This window comes from Zootoca vivipara, chromosome 5 (assembly GCF_965207765.1).
Source record: "Zootoca vivipara chromosome 5, rZooViv2.hap1.1, whole genome shotgun sequence".
NCBI classification, from domain to species: Eukaryota; Metazoa; Chordata; class Lepidosauria; order Squamata; family Lacertidae; genus Zootoca; species Zootoca vivipara.
The window spans coordinates 30,336,444-30,353,902 of record NC_142588.1 but is presented as its reverse complement, the minus strand read 5'-3'; the positions used below and the strand labels follow the sequence as shown (position 1 = coordinate 30,353,902).

At 42.6% G+C, this 17,459-nt stretch overlaps 1 protein-coding gene across 2 annotated transcripts in view; it reads right to left on the bottom strand.

Annotated features, from left to right (window-relative positions):
• PCDH15 (protocadherin related 15) overlaps positions 1 to 12,935 on the bottom strand; it is a 620,078-nt gene extending 607,143 nt beyond the window's left edge. For both annotated transcript variants that reach the window (XM_035137532.3, XM_035137542.3), the window contains exon 1: positions 12,797 to 12,935. The gene's annotated coding sequence lies outside the window, so the exon portion shown is untranslated. The remainder of the gene's footprint in view (positions 1 to 12,796) is intronic.
• Positions 12,936 to 17,459: the final 4,524 nt, after the last annotated feature.

Below are 17,459 nucleotides of genomic sequence, written 5' to 3'. Positions count from 1 at the left end.
TTATACCCTGCCCATCTGGCTGGGTTTCCCCAGCCCTTCTGGGCGGCTTCCAACAGAAATTTTAAAATACACTAATTTCTTAAAGATTAAAAGCTTCCCTAAACAGGGCTGCCTTCAGATGTCCTCTAAAAGTCTGGTAGTTGTTTTTCTTTTTGACATCTGGTGGGAGGGTGTTCCACAGGGTGGGTGCCACTACCAAGAAGGCCCTCCGCCTGGTTCCCTGTGTTCTTCTCGCAGCGAGGGAACCGCCAGAAGGCCCTCGGCACTGGACCTCAGTGTCTGGGCCGAGCGATGGAGGTGGAGACGCTCCTTCAGGTATACTGGATCGAGGCCGTTTAGGGCTTTAAAGGTCAGCACCAACACTTTGAATTGTGCTCGGAAACGTACCAACATGAGTCTGACCAAACATGAGTCTTACCAAACTACGGGAGGCAGTGGAAGACAGGAGTGCCTGGTGTGCTCTGGTCCATGGGGTCATGAAGAGTCGGACATGACTGAGCAACTACAACAACAACAACAACAACAACAACAACAACAACAACAACTCATAGGACACCAAACTCAAGGAAATGAAGATAATATCACATGGTTGGGGCATACCTTGGCTTGCAGTTATAAGCACAGGCAATAAGTTCTGAATTGCTGAGGTCCCCTGTTGAATGCATTTTATGTGCCAGGCAACCCCATGTCCTCTGGTCACTAATAGGATGAGATGGCCCTGAGTGGCAAGGGAATGCCAGTATCTGTAGATGAGGGGGCCTCCTAATCATTTCTGGATTCATGTGAGTTTATAACAGTCCTGAAATCCAGTAAGCGTCAAGTCTTCAAGTTTCCACCTCATTTAGGTAATAATGCTTCTATATTACAGCCCTGTAAAAGCAGCAAGACTACGCATAATAGAAAAGCAATTAATACATCCAAGGGAAAGACTGTTAATGCTACTGGAACCAGACATATTTCAGCAGAAGAACAGCTGGTTACCAAAAAGTAGCCTGCACTATTTGCTGACGTTCCTGTTCTAAAAAGTTGTGTGTGTTTTTTAAGTCTCTAGTTACCTGATTGAGCACTTCAGAAGCAAGCACTTATCAAATGTAACCTAAGCACAGATCAATTACAGTGGCAGCTTCTGTGATCTACGGTCAGCCATGGATGCTCTCTAAGGGCCAATCCCCCCAAGCAAGCCCCATTGCAGTTAATGAGAAAGTTAAAAAGGCAAATTTGACTTCTACTTTGTATACCTTGAAGAGTCGGTATAAAATTAATTTCCACTCTGTGAGAGTAATTTATTTTTAAGACAGCAAATTTCTTGAAAGAGAGCAGTCTACAGCACCATTTCTGAAAGTGCTTATTGATTATCAGCCAGACCTAACAAGATATTTGACTTCTTGAAACTGTGCTTAATTTCTTTGTCACTGTGCTGCATTTTTCTGATCTGAATTCTTTTCCAGTACTTCTGCCTTCAGAATGTCACTCTCTCTTTGACTTAATATTCCAGAAAGGTGTCCAAGAGCTTTTTAAGTAAGAATAATATATATGCAAAGCAATGTATATATTATGAGAATACAATAAGCACAGAATATATATGCATGTTAGGCAACAAGGATACATTCAAAGCAGCCAATAAAGTCTATTAATAATATATCATGGCCTTTATCAATCTAGTGCCCTCCAGATATTTTTGGACTACAATTACCATCAACCCTGACAAATGCACAATGTTGTAGTCCAACATCACCTGGAGTTTAACAACTGAATGGCAATACTACAAACTCCTAAATGAAAATAGCTGGGCCAAGAGGACTCTTCACATAGGGAATTCTACCTGCATGAATATAAAATGCAACATACAGAGTATCAAGTGCAAATACACATATGGTAGAAGCAATAAAAGGTGGGGGGGCTATCAAATACTCAGCCTGAGCACAAGGGGGTAGACAGTCACTCTTTCACTTACATAGATATATACATATTTTGAATTTCATATTGTTAATCAGTGCTTAAAACCATCTATTTTTTCCACTGCAGTGTGTGTGTGTGTGTGTGTGTTATAATACATGTGTGCAAGATTAATAACATAATTCTCAATCTCTGTATGACATGGGACGAGCTTGTACATCTTTGAGTTGTGGGGTAAGGAAATTTCCTCAAATATGCCCGTTGTCGGGATGAGTGTAGCAGCTCTCTGAAGACGCATGGGACCAAGATTTGATATACAAGAGGGAAACCAAGGGGGAAGTACATGATCTTGAATAATAGCTCCTGAGAGGGTACCCCATTACGTTTCCAGTATCTCTTATTTAGTCCATTTTGATGCATTGGCAGCAAACACACCAGTTGAAATGAGAGGTTAAGGACAGTGTAATGAAAGCAACATTAAGGCAATGAATAAATAATTAAATATTATAGCACAGGGAATTAGGTTTTATTCCTCATTAGACCAAAGCAACTGGGCTCCTCACTGAGAGGTAGCAGTAGGGAATTAAAATCTAGAAAGAACCTAGTCCTTTGCGCTTGTCTCAAAGTTTTTCTGCAATTCCAGTATAGCTGTTTTAGAGACAAGCGCAAAGCTTTCTGTATGCAAGTTTTCTACTGGAAACATTTAATCATAATCTTGCAGCAACATAAATCACATTTCTGGATGTATTTTAGTATGTGTTCATATTATAAATAATCAATATATCTTACAACATCAATGTGAGATTAAAAAAAAAATACCAGCAAAGATGAAAATGCTAAATAAACTTGATTCAGAATAATATGCCAGGGAGAATAAAAACTGAAGACCAGCTGTTCAGATTTCTTGAACAGCAGCAGAAGAGTATCAAAGAGGGATGACACATTCCTCCCTAGATATGGGATTATAAATCCAAGACACAGTAACAGAGAAGGCCCTTGTATATTCCAAGCCAAAACAACTTGGATGTTGGAGGAATGCGGTGGGTGGTATCTCAGGTGAGCAGACAGGATGGTTCTTAAGGAAACCTCACCCCAAACCATTTAGGGCTTTAAAGATCATAGCAAGAACTATGAATTGGTCCTGAAAATGAATCTGAAACCAGGAAAGCTGTTGATATCAGAGTTATATGCACCTGATCATCAGCACCAGTCATGTATCTGACCACTGACTGGTTCCTGGGCAAGCTGGAACTTCCAGACATTTTTGAAAAGTGTTGAGAGCACTGCAGTAGTCTAATCATAATGTAACTAAAGGCATGTGACACAACAGCCAAATCTGACTTCTTTAGGAATGGAAACAGCTGGCATACCCACCTAAGCTGGACAAAACAGTTCCTTGCCACAGGAAGCACACCCAGAATGCCAACCTGAATGATTAATGGATGTGCTATTACATCCAACATGGACTCCTGTCTTGTCAGGATTAAATGTTAATCCATTACTAACCTCAAGCACAGGGTTAGAACCTCAACAGCTTTCCCAAAATATGACAGAAAGGAAATATAATGTGGGGTGTTTTTTTTCACATACTGGTGGAATTGTACTCCAAATCCAAGAACATCCCTCCCATTTTATGTAGATGTACATTTTATGTAAATGTTAAACAACTTGGGGAAAAAGAATGGGGCCCCAAGGATACTTGGCAGTGCTTAGAACTAGAAGTGGTTTCTTAAATCCAAGCTCTACAATTCTATGATTCTGTTCTTGCTTCTACCTCTTTCCCTCAAAGCACCCATACTGAAAGAAAAGAAAATTAAGCTTCTATGGAAGTGGACTGAACACAATTCTTATTTATCGATGCACAAGAAGTTTGCCATAGCAATTTTGATCTGTATGGAAGTCATAATGCATTTGCACAAGCTATTATTGCTGTAGTTACTGCTGTGCATAGTCCTAAGTTAGGTTTGTTTGCACATGTCTCATAGTATAAAGTTTGAGCTGTTGTATAAGTTCTTGCTCTAGTTTAAAATGCTCCACATTTAATTGCTACTGCTATGGTGTCACAGTAGAGCAAAACAGTATACTGTACCAAAAAAGGGAAAGAAATGTTTAAATATTTTAGAAAGCCACACAGTAGCGTCTGTTTATTTGCTCAGTTGTATCACTTTCTCAACTGTAGAACAATGATATACTGAAAGATATATTGTTTCCAGGTTGTATTCTATTCAGGCACTGATCTGCTTAACTTCAGCTAGGATGCAGCAACATGTTATCATATACAGATAGTTGTGAGGGAGCTGATGATTGCAAAGTTAGCTGGGAACTCAGATTTGCCCATACACATGTGAAAAATATCCCTCCCAAGTAAATTACTAACCTGTGCAATTTTTCTATTCATATATTGATGTAGAATCATGAAGCTTTGCTAATTTATGCAGCCTTGGGTCATCCACGTATCTTTTCTTGCAAAAATCATGCCACTGCAATGGTTTTGTTATCACAAAACCTACATGTTACAAAAGTATGCGTAAATGCTAACATACAAACTTTTTTTTTTACTTGCGACCTTTACTATTTGATCTTGAAAGCTACACATTTCAGATACGATGAAACCCATGTGTGCATCAATAAATCATAACATATCACTATTGTGATGAATTTGTGGAGGAACAAGGCAAGGAGAGTACTAACCATGCATTTAATGTACTCAGGTTGGTGTGGGTGGATGTTAGAGAGAGAAAGAGACACAGACAGACAGACAGACAGACAGACAGACAGACAGACAGACAGACAGACAGACAGACAGACAGACAGAGGTCTACATTTGCAAGTGCATGGTGTATTACTTTTAGAACACACCGTCTCCAACACAGCTGCAAACTCTTCTAGAAAAAAATACTGTATTTGATTTTTAAAATTTTAGTTTATAAACACTGTGCTTTTCTCTCCTTGTGCACAATGAACACAGTAAAGCATTTTGCTTTTCCTTGTCAGGCAGATGACACTTAAGCTGTCATAATATAATTTTCCTGTACTTAGGTTTGATGCCTAGCATAGTATGTTTATTCACATTTTTAGAAGTGTCAGTAAATAAACCTGAGTCAGATATATTCAATTACATTTATTTTGTGGCTTTATTATTAGTAGGTGGTTCTTTTCTTAAACATGTATCTTCTGCTACAACATGCTTCCCAACTGCAGAGAGATAAAATGGAATATGAACACAAGCGGTGCCCAGAAGAAGGGTTTGTTACAGTATATTTATAAGATTCTGGTACATCTGACTTTAATTCCCATAAAATATAGAATGTTGGGGCTTTTGTCACAAGTTTAAGAGCTCAACTAGTGCTGTGTCTCCCAGGCGTCTCCTATGGAATCACTTGGAGAACATTCACTAAATGCACTCATCTGCACTCACTAAATGCACTCATTCACTAAATGCCCTCAGAGTCGAATGGTAAGGAAACCAAGTGCAAGTGGGCAGCAACTTCTGAAGTTTTCTGAGTTTTCTCAGACTATTTCCTATCTATCCAATTGGATCATGTGCCACTGCAGCACTGTATTGTCTGTGTAGTACCTGCAGTTCAAACTACTGCAGTAGAATAGACTTCCCACCAACCCACAAAACATGATAATCTGAAGCTGTTTTCTGAGGTGGCAGCAAGAGATACTGAAATGTTATCTGCTTGAGGCAAATAGAATGAATACTTGCATTTAACTCAGGTGACTGAGTGTGTACATGCATGCAAGATGTTTCCAATGACTTGGGTCATTTTCAAGTAGCACTAAAAATTCCCTTTACTCTGGGATCTGACACCTGTTATACGTGCATGCCAATGCATAATAGAAAGAGGAAGATAGACACTCTCAAACCAGATGTGTATTCTAGACAACAGCAATCTAAATTATAGATGTGGAAAATGCAAAAGCTACAGTATTTGAGCATCACTTTTAAAAAAAAATGCCTTATGGCTAGAAGATGTGTAAATTTCACACTGTAATGCTTCAAGCCATAGTGTCTTATTTCTAAAGGTCTCAGTGTTCAGAGAAATAACAAACTCATTATGGACTTTCTTTCCCATTAAAACTCAGTAATGAAACATCTGATGAGTTCAGGGCTTTTATTAAAAAATAAAAACTTATGCTATGCAATTAATTTTTGTCTGTTAATAAAAAAAAATTACCCTCTCTTGACACAGATACACCACAACTAATGAGGGGAGAGTATGATTTATGTATAACGTCCCTTTTTACTGAATGTTTTTATTTGTGAATTTTGATGGCCTTCCTTTTGGATATCTAAAGATAGGTGAGATATGACCTGATCTTTGAAAGGCCCTTATTCCTTCTTGAGATACTGCATTCTGAAATGCTTTCATGCTTTGCCAAATACAAACCATACCTTTGTTGCTTGAGAAAAAGCTAGCCAACTATAAAGTTACAGTAAAAGATCTGTGCATCTTCATATTATGTTAGGCAAAGACTCTATTATTCCAACACTGCTCGCCCATCATCAATGCTCTCCGGAGACCAAGTTACATTATATCCAAGATGCAAGTGCAACCTGGCTCTCTGTGTTGACAATTATAGCCCCTACTGCCAGAGGAAACTGAAGGGGATCATGCATGAAGGGAACAAACTGCCTTTCTGCACCTGTTGTTTATCTCTGCTTTTCTCTCTCTAGCTAATTTTCCATAGGAGCTATGGAACATGTTCTGTAGTAGCTTCTGCTTGCAGCAGCATCCCTCAACTTAGTGCCCTCTGGACCACAACTCAGTCAGTACAGCCACCAGAATGCTCAACAGCTTTTTCAAGGTGACAGTAATTCTACCATATAGCCTGGCTCTGAATAAAATAGAGGCAATGCCTTCATGTTAAGACTGTACCTTCTCAGTAGGAAGCCCTGCCTCTAAATTCCAGGTGTGTGTCATACTGATGGTGAAGGGAAGTTTGAGAAATCCTCTTCATTCCAAGCTTCAACATTCCAAGCTTGATAGTCACCTTCCTTCATCTATAACCATGAGCTTCCTCACAAACAATAAACTGCTCAGTGTGCTGTTGTTTTTCTTTTAAAGATCAATATATCAATATAGCAACATGATTGATGCAGTATCAGTAGAGAGCCCACCTATTTTCTTGCTGAGAAAGCATTTTATATGCTTTCCCAAGTTTCAATTAGGGCTGATTCACATCATTCTATGTGTTGGATTTTATGGTTTTGCAGGACTAGTTCTCATGCCATTGCCAAAGCATATTATAGATTTGTCCATCATATTGGCTTACTGCCAAGTAAGGAGAAGAATTTTAACACATCTGTATTAAAATATATGAATGGTCAGTCTGCGATAAACAGCTTCAAACAAACCTGCACATCACATTCCTGTTCCAGTTTGACAAACTTTTAATTATATCGCCACCAACTTATTGCTACTATAGTAAAGAGTTCATGAATACATATTAACATTCAACAGGGTACTTGGATTAGAAGATTGTAGTCTTTTAGACCTATTTTACTAGTTGTGCCAGCATGTGCTTCCATTGACACCCAGCAGCTGCTACACACCAATGCAGCAGCACAGACTACAATGTGACAAGGAAAATGCACTACATTATTCATTTACCCTTATCTGAAATACAGAAAGAAATTTCTCTAAACTCAACTGTGTCACTGTCTGTACCATTCAGGGCTCTCTCTCTCCTCCCCCCCCCCCCGGCATATTAACATATCACATATAAAACTGCAATGCTAGCAAGTTATGTACACCTTTGAGGAATGGTTTTAAATTGGCATTTGAGCATATGATTAGGAAATTTTGATTACAAGTCTTTGAATAATAAGCATTTAAGAAGTAGGCAAGCTTATCAAGACACCCAAAACAGAAATGTGAATGTAGGGATCCACTTGTTTGTTTGTCAACAAGGGTATTTAAACACTGGCTACTAACACAAGTTCTCAAGGCAGCCTTATAATAGTTATATAATACAATAAAACAGACGGGAGTTACTTGGGAAGAGCAAAAATGTATACCGGTTTCCGCTGTTTTCAATTGTTTGAACTGCTGGATCACTGGACCATGGTGGATCTCAGAGGAAATAAATCCCAGCCTGGAAATATGCACACAGACGTATGTCCCTCATGAACTAGGAGCTCCTTACTTGGCTGTAGCTGATCTTCTTTCTCAACCTCTGGTGGCAATAACAAGAGGCACCAGCGAGCAAGAGTGTTCATTTGCCCCACCCCAACAAGTCTTCATTCAGATGTTTCAACTGCCACGTTCTAAGTGCTGTTTTAGCTCTCCCAAAGTGCTGCATTAGCCACCCCTTAATTTGTTGTTGCCTGCCAACCTACTGCAGTTCCCCAAGTCATCTGGCATGTGGAAAATGCTTTGGAGAGATGTCGTATCCCAGGGAAAATTAGATAATATGCTGCTCACTCCAAGTTCTTTGGCAGACATGTATTTCAATGTAAAAGAGAACTTAAGCAAAAGGGCCTGCATATGATGAAGCACCCTGCTGGCTAGAGGTCCAGGTGCCCTTAACACCTGGCAAGCAAATTTATCTGCATGAAAAAAGTGCGGAATAAGCACATACATGCCATTATCAAAAAAATTCAAACTAAGTCTCTCAGCCTAAATAGACTATAATCCTGCAAAGACCCAGAGAATTTCAGGGTTGGAAGGGGTCCTGAGGATCATCTAGTCCAAACCCATGCAAAGCAGGAATATGCACCTGTCGCATACAGGGATCGAACCTGCAACCTTGGCATTATCAGTGTAGTCTTTCATAACCTTGTTATATTGTGCTCACTGCTCTGGCACAACGGACTAAGGGACCATCAATGAAAGTCTAGAGAAGGAGAAGCTCATACCCCAGAGTTACCACTAGCCATTTCTTCATCCAATAAATGCTTCTAACCTGGCAGCCCATAAACTTACTGCCATTTCAGTAGGGTGACAAAGGCTTCAACAAGGAGCTAACTTGTAAGTACATACTCAGTGCAGTCAAGCATTGGCGTAAAGAATGAGAAGCACAGGTACAAGTACCTTTGGTCAGTCATTAGCATTGTTGGTTCAGTTCTCATTTCTGTGCAGGGACACAGCTAGAGCGCAAGATCAAACATGGAATGAAGACAGATTCAAAAACAACCATCTCCCTTGGAAGCGTATAGTATTTCTGTAACCATGACATCTTCCATCAAGACAGTCCTGAAAATAAACAACTTAAGGAGAATAATATGGCAAGCAAACACTCAGTGGGAGCACAGGCAGGGAAGAAACAAGGCCATCTACTGTTGCTGAAAACCAATAGGCACCACTGTTAGCACACATCCCTTCTCTCTCCACAGACAGGCATCCTTCCTACTACACTCAGAGAAACTAGCAAGATGCTTTCCCTTGATCCACACAGGCAGTAGAACAGAACTAAAGCAGCGCTATCAGCAAAAGAGACAAGTGGAGCACTAGATTGTGTTGTGCTGCCATGGTGTACCTGTTAACTTTCCATATCAATAATGCTTTAAGTGACACAACTCCATTTCTTTTTATAGCAGTTAACAATGTTGGGAAAGGAAAAGTAAGAGCATGAGAGGATAAAAAGCTCCGAGGAGGTATTTCTATTAAAGAAAGCAAATGCATTTCGTGTATGTACTCATATACTACAAACAGCTGCAAACATGCTCTTGAATCTCATAGCACATATAATGATTTGCACTGTCAAGAGACTCCCCACCCTCCTTGAATACTGTTGCTACTAGGAAAGATGTGCCACTTGAAAGTACATTAAAGTAGAACGGAAAACCTTACTGACAATGGCATAACCCTAAGCAAAGAGAGAGAAGTAATTTATGCTATGCAAAAAATAAATAAATCACATTTGCAGGAACCACTTCAGATATCATGCCATTTCAAAATTTTAAGTACTTGCAAGGTTAGGTACTTTATTCAAATAAATTGGGAGTTAGTCACCATGTCTTCCAGAGGGTGGCATAAGTGGGGCTTCCAACACAAACACAATATACAAGTGATAATATCTGCTAACAAAAGTCCACTTTCCCTATTTATATACCGGTAATACACCATGCAATCTTTTAAACCACATTCTCCCCCATTCATTTTTGTTTGTTTGTTTGTTTGTTTCTATTGTTGAATCTCACATTGTGGAGAATGTTATCTAGAAGTTGAAAATATAAAGAAAGTTTTAAAACTGCATTCAACATGTGGAATTACATGCACAAATCACAGACCCTGACATTGTGAACACCAACCAAGCATTGTTGGGAGACTTGCCATTCCATCATATTTTACTCTGATGTTGCCAGTGATTCTTCTTTCCAATATACTGCAAGCCATTACTGCAGCTAGAAGAGCTACACAGTATGCAAATTGAAGAGAACCATTCTCACGGCATTTTCCTCTTTGAGTACAGTTGTTGGCAGAAGAGGCTTAGTTAACTAAATATCTTAATCAAGTTGCTTGATTAACCAATACAAAATTTGATACTAGATTTTTTTTAATAACATCATAATTTTGCTACAACATCTTGTCTGAGTTAAAAGAAAAATTAATCATCTGTCCCATCAGACTGGCCATGTTTTTGTCGAAGTTGTTATTCAACATGGCATATCCTCCATGGAAATATCAAAATGCAGAATAAAAACTGTCAGATTATGTTTTTATTCTAAGTGGAAATGAGCACCTCAGCAGAATAATAAGGAATGGATTTCTTCATATACCTCCAATTATTAAATGACATTTTTAATAAATCAAAAGTTTTGCACTTTAAAAATCAATAAACTTTGCTCGTTAGCAACATCACACTGAGCTTCCTAGTAGAAGAGTGGAGTGGAAATGTTACAAAATAAAACAAATAATGAATCTCCACCATTTAAACACTAGCAGCAATAGCCTTATGCACACTTATTTGGGTTCTAGTCCCATAGATTTCATTGGGACTTACTTCTTGAGTAAACATGCACATGGTTGGGCTGCATAAATATGAAACTCTTTGCTATAGTTAAGGCAACAGATCTCATTAAACCCAGCTGAGGAACCATCTCCCATTTCAGAGCAAAATTGCTTTACTGATATATTATGTGCTGATCCACCCCATCTTTAAAGTGCTGTGCTCTCTCCATCCGCTTTGCTATTAAACATCCACTAGGACAAAAAAAAGCTCTGCTGCTCTGGGAAAATCTAAATGATGGATCTCGCCGGCTAGAAACATCACCTGTAATGCCAAAACCACACAATTCTAACAGGGATTGGGGGGGGGGGAGTAAACAGTGTACGTTCTGCAAATATCCTGGAGAGTGTGGGGTCGTCTGCCGGGACTTCCAGCTACAGAACAAGCAGGCTACTGGTGCTTCTGTAGTATGGCAGAATACATGCTGCTTCCCAACCCCGAGTAAGGCTTGCTTCCACTCACTGCTTACTGGTCCATAGGCAAACAGGAGCGGAGCCAAAACGGGGTGGGGTGCTCGCCTCCTCTCTCTCCCTCTCCCTCCCCCCCCCTCTCCGCCTTTACACCGAATCTGAGGGGGAAGACGGCACGTGCGAGACAGCAGAGAAGGCAGCCAGCATTATTCCACTCCCACCAACGAGATCGGAAATGAAATATAACAGCAGCCTATCTCTCCCGCGCCAAGTCTTACAAGAACAGAATACTAACGGGTTCATTTCTCTCTCTCTGACCGGTTATTACCATATGCAGATAAGCAAAGCACACAGGCGCAGCAGGAGCAGCTCCCTTCGCCTTCACATCCTACCCGGCGCAACTTTTTGCTTGGGAAACAGGCGACGATCACCACACCAGGGCAATGCTTCTCTCCCCTAGTATTTGCTTTAGCAGAAATGGTGTTTCGTCACAGATTCAGGAAGGACAGCGCGAGAACGGTGCTCGCTCTCCCTCAACTCTCAGTGCCCATCAACCCCAGAAATAGGGAAAGTCACGCCTTTCTCTAATTTCATCGTGGCTCTTTGCTTCTTTACTCAGAACTTACTCCACTCCACTGAAGATGCCTAGTAAGCATCTTGAGTAACTTTAAGGGTTTTTATTTGAGGACGACTGCCTCAGAATAAACTGGGGGAGTGAGATTTGCCTTTCATTACATTCCAGAGCCTTTTGCTCCCTCCTCCACTAAGGAATCATGGAATCATAGAATTACTGAGCTGGAGGGGGACCCCTAGGATCATCTAGTCCAACCCCCTGCAATGCAGGAATCTCTCCAGCCCACCACCCTGAGATTAAGAGTCTCACGCCCTACCGAGTGAGCTATCTCAGATCTTACATGTTAAAAGGTTAAATGAGGAATGGAAAACATGGTGGGCAAATAGCTCTCACCACGGGCAAAGCTCCCATCTTCTCGCGGAACTAGACACGCAGCCGTGCTACATGCAGAAAGGAAGGGAAAACTTTTACTAGCAGAAGGTGCTATTGCAACAGCTTGAAATGGGGGGAGGGGGAGGGAGAGCATTTCAGCTCCCAACCCTTTCGCACCCATATCTGGCACCCTGCGCCTCACGTCACACACTATCCATCCAGAAGAATGCCGTCGTTATTTTCTTGCACGACACGGGGCGATTTCTGCCTGCGTGGCTTCGTCAAGGGGTTGGGCTGGATGACCTTCAGGTACCCCCCTTTCTCGGCTCAGTGACAACAGTTGCCTTGGCAGCGCAGGGCCTGGCTCGGCTTCTTCGGCACGCGAGGAAAGCGAGAGGGAAACGCAACTTGGATTCAAATCCTCCCCAGCCCATCCTCACCGAAGCCCACCGACGGCAACTTTCCGGCATCGCCAACGGACACTGCAGCAAGGCGAGGAGCGAGAGAGAAATTGGACGAGCAGCCCAAAAAGAGCTCTTCAAGGAGACGCGGACGCCTTCTGCCTCCACCTGGTTGTTCTTACCTTAGCAGAAGAAGCCACCTCAGCACAGCCGGCGGATAATTCCCTGCCCGCGCGGGCGGCCGGCGGCTCTTCCCCGCAGAAGCTGCTCCTCTCGCTGCCAAGGCGAGGCGAAGCGACGTCTTCTCCCGCGACGCCCTCCGTCCTCGCGCTTCTCCCTCCCTCCCTCCCTCCGCCCGCTCGCCGGCCCGCCTCGCTTGGGCGCCACCTGGGCTGAGGGAAGCCGCTTTGCCCCCCGCGCTCCTTCCTTCCCTCAGTCAGTCCGCGGGCATCTCTCCAGTCCCATAAGAAGAGGGCGGCGACGACGACGACGCTTCGCCCGGGCTGCAGGCTCGCTCTTCTTCTGCCCGGAAACAGGAGTCTTGAGAAGGGAGAGCGAGGTGGGGAAGAAGAGTAGCGGGAGATAATAATAATAAAAAACTTTGAGGTTAAAAAAGGGGGGCGGCGAACGTTACGTTTAAGGCAGAGAGGGCGGGATGTCGGGGGAGAGACTGAGCACGCGCCGCGAGTGCTCCGCGCGAAGAGGCGCTTCTTGGCGGAGCCTCTCCGCGAGAGGAAAGGTGTTCACTCCCACCATCCAGGGCAAAGGGAGCTTCGCTGAGCGAGGAGCAAGGACGAGCGAAGAAGAAGGCGCCTGCCAAATCCGGAGGGAAGCGCGGTGTCGCCTCGACACGGTAAATCTAGGGGGTCAGGGAGACCGGCCAGTTTTCGCTCTCCTCCTGCAGCAACAGCAGCAGCAGCAGAGAAAAGAGAAGAGCGCTGAGGGAGGGAGAACTCGAGGAAGCCGCGAGGAGGCAGCAGGTTGCAGCAGCCCTTCTTAGCCGAGCGGGCGGCGGCGGAGCTCAGGGCTCGTTCCCTCTCGCTGGCGCAGGCGGAGGAGGAAGAGGAGGAAGGCGGCAAGACGACGTCCGCGCCGTTCCTCGGGAGTGAGGGATGGCCGTTCGGCTTCAGATCAGGTGGGCAGGGAAGCTCGGAGAAGATTCATGGCGCGCTGTCAAGAGGGGTTTGGACACGCCGTCCTCCTCCTCCTCCTCCTCGGCTGTTTCACGCTCCCCGGAGTGAGACGGACGTCGCCGGCGCTGCCTCGGAAGGAGAGGCGAAGCCTTGGCAAAGCGGCAGTGTGGCCTCAAGCAGCAAGGCGGGCTCCTTTTCAGTTTCTCTCGCACGCGTACGCCTCGCCCACGTGCTCTGATGCAAGGGCGCAGGGGTGCCTCGGAGGGATCGCTTGGTATGGGGCTCTTGTTTTGGGGTCGGCTGTTGATGCACTTAAAAAAAAAAAAAACTGGCTCGCGAGTCCGCCAACCTCATGCCAAGAACAGCAAGGGGAGAGAGCTGTCATTGGCTCATATGATATCCTCTTCGGAGATTCTCGTCCCAGGCGATGGCTCCATGCAATGGACCCCAGCCAGAAATCAGGAAGTTTCCAAAGAATGGCTGCTCAGGGAAGTGAACCTACTGGCAGGTGCTATAGGAAGGGTGCTGCTCCTGGAATGATGCCAGTCATTCCAAGAGTGTTTCAGAGTTTGCAGCATCACCCGCAGTTTCTAGAGGAAGATGAGTAGTCCAGAGAAGAGTGCTCTGGGGTGAAGTGGTTGGGCCCAGGCTTCGCCTTTCCTCCATCTTGGAAACTCTGGCTTCACATGGAGTGGACAACGAACTGATACTTCTTTCCAGTACTCCTCACTTTTTCATCCTTCCAAATGGAAAGCCGAAAGGGCAGGAGACTGAAAAGCTAAAATACCAAAGATATTTCACAGCCAAACTGTCAGAAGGGTCATAGCACCCTTCAGGTCCTTGCTTGTGAAAGGAATTGTCCCAGCTAGGCAGACAGGTACTTATAGGGACTACATATAGTTTAAGATCTGGAGGTAGCATGATAGACTCATCATTTTCCATGTTGTGCATCTGTCTTCCCCAACCTGGTGCCTTCCAGATGTTTTGGGCTGCAACACCCATTATCCTTGACCTTTAGCCATACTGGTTGGGACTGATGGGAGTTGTAATCCAAAATAGCTGAAGAACACTAGGTTGTGAAGGATGATGTTCATTTATTTTTGTCCACAGTTGTCTCTTGTTTTGTTTTGTTTTGCTTTAAGCCCTTCCAATTTGTACAAAGCCCGCATGTCCAGATATGACAGTGGGATGAATGTCCTTGCTAAAGAACACTATCACACCACTTTCAATTTAGTCTCCATCCTATTAGTGGATGCTTGCCCAGAACTGAGAAAGGATTACATCTCTAGATTCCCTTTCTGCATTTTGAACATCTCCTTCTGCTACCCTTTCCTTTACTCTGACTGTTACCTTTCTACCTCACTTCAAATTTAGATTATTTGGAACATAGTGACATAATAAGAGCCTGCTGGATCAGGCCATGGCCAATCTGGTCTGGCATTCTGCTACCACAATGGCCAACCAAAGACCTGTGGGAAACCCACAAGCAGGATTCAAGCACAAGAGCACTTTTCCCTCCTGTGGTTTTTGACAACTGGTACTCAGAAGTTTTACATATAGATAGATAGATAGTACAATTTGCTATACAGGTTAAGCAGCCAGTAGGATTAAACCTAAGTTTGTCACATTGCAAGTTGTCCCACACATTTTAGCTTTAGATGCATTATATAATACACATAGTGTATTGGTTAGCAGTACCTTTCAAGCACCCTGGGCTTATATTGAAAATCTTGGATTGGAGAACTTCATCTCATGTTTGCCATTATGGCACCAATGTGTGTCTTCAATAGTGTCTATGAAAAAAGGTTGCAATGCATGTACCTGGAGCACAGAATTAACCTGGTAGAATCATCTCTCTATGCCAGGTTCCGGGGAAAAGTTCACCTGCTAAACTGAAGATACTGGAGAAGTACAGTAAACATTTTACACAAAAAAGGTAGAGTTCTTAACCTGCTAACCTATCTGCTTACCCAGAAAATGTCTGTTATAGAGTGAAATAGCATCAATGAATAAACATGGAATTGCACTAAACCCATGCCCATTTGCTCCAAAACTGCTTTGAGGCTTTTAAACCACCTTGGGTTTGTTTTTGTTTTTTTACAGTCAAGTGGTGTATAATTTTTTATGAAATAAAATGAATATCAGGTCTAGCCCTTTCATCCCACCTCTTCTTCACCTGTTTTATACAGCTGTATTTAGGCTAACCATATGCAAAGGAGGATAGGGACACATGTTTATAGATATTTTTTTTTAATAGAAGGAGGTGTGAGGTACCTGCCAACATTTCCCCTTGACACAACATATACATATATAGGAACTCTGTTCTTCTTTGCACATGGTCACATTTGTCCAGGGGTGGGCAACCTGTGATCCTTCCAATTCCCAACAGCATGGCCTATTGTCAGAGATGATGGGAGTTGTAGCCACAACATCTGGAGGGTGGCAGGTCCCCTCCCCCTGCCCTTGTTTTATTGTAAAATACAAGGTGGAGTTTCTGATGGGAAAGCACTTAGCAAAAAAAACCCACCATCTATCATAGCCACTGGCCAGACATTAGAAATAGATTTACTGTGAAAAGTTTGCATGACTTACTACCATCTGGGTTGCTGTCACTTACCACTAGAATCCAAGCTTGGCATTGGAAAGGATAGCATATCCTGGGTACATGCCAATCTCAAAAGACTCTGTTTTGAAGGAATGCTATTAAAATGCATGCCCAATGGAATTGCTTACAAACATTAGCTTTATTTTTAAATATATTTCTTTGAGTCACTTAAAGTCAGCTTCCCTGCATGTCAGTGTGATGGATCACTTTGTTCCCTGTTTTTGAATTCTTTCACCATCTCCCTTGATTAGATTTGTTCTCTCCCAAGGACACTTCTCTCTCTTTCTCTCTAACCCCCCCCCCCGCCCCCATACTTGTCTTTCTGGGTTCATTTTTTCCATTTGTATTGGCATGCACTACCACCAGACAGGAGTGCCTGGCGTGCTATGGTCCATGGGGTCACGAAGAGTTGGACACGACTAAACGACTAAACAACAACAAAACAACCACCTTTGATTATTTCATTTTTACACATCAATCTGTCTTTCTCATGAATGTATTTCTAACATCATATCCTGTTAGGTTATCTTGGGAATTAGAGACTAAGTTTCAGCCAGCTGCAGTTTATTTATTTATTTTATATACAATACTTCCTTAAAAAACAAACAAACAAACAAACAATACAGCAATACCGAGGAAAGACCTACAGCAGAATGGAAAAGCACCTGTTTTGCATCCAGAAAGTATCATATTGAATCCCCATGTTCCACTATTAATCAACATGGTCACATACAGTAAAACTAAAATATATCTACATTTATTCCAAAGCAGCAGTAAGCTGTTACATTCCAAAAAGCAACAGAATACAAAATTGTTCAGCAGAACACTAAGAGGTCAAGCAGGAGTGTAGAAGTGCATATTATGTAGATAATGAAACTGAACAACTGATGATGTCTGACTTACCTCCAGTTTGTCTGCATGAGTCTTCTCTCTTGGCTAAGTTTCTGTTAGGAGTTGCCTTCATAAATAATTCTGTGGGTAAGTCTTCTTCATGGCAGTAGTTTGTCCAACAATTACAAAGTGATCCTGGAGATGGCGTAGTGGCTGTTAGACATGCATATTTTCTCCTTGCCTTCATATTATTTCTAGATGGTTGTAACTTACTTT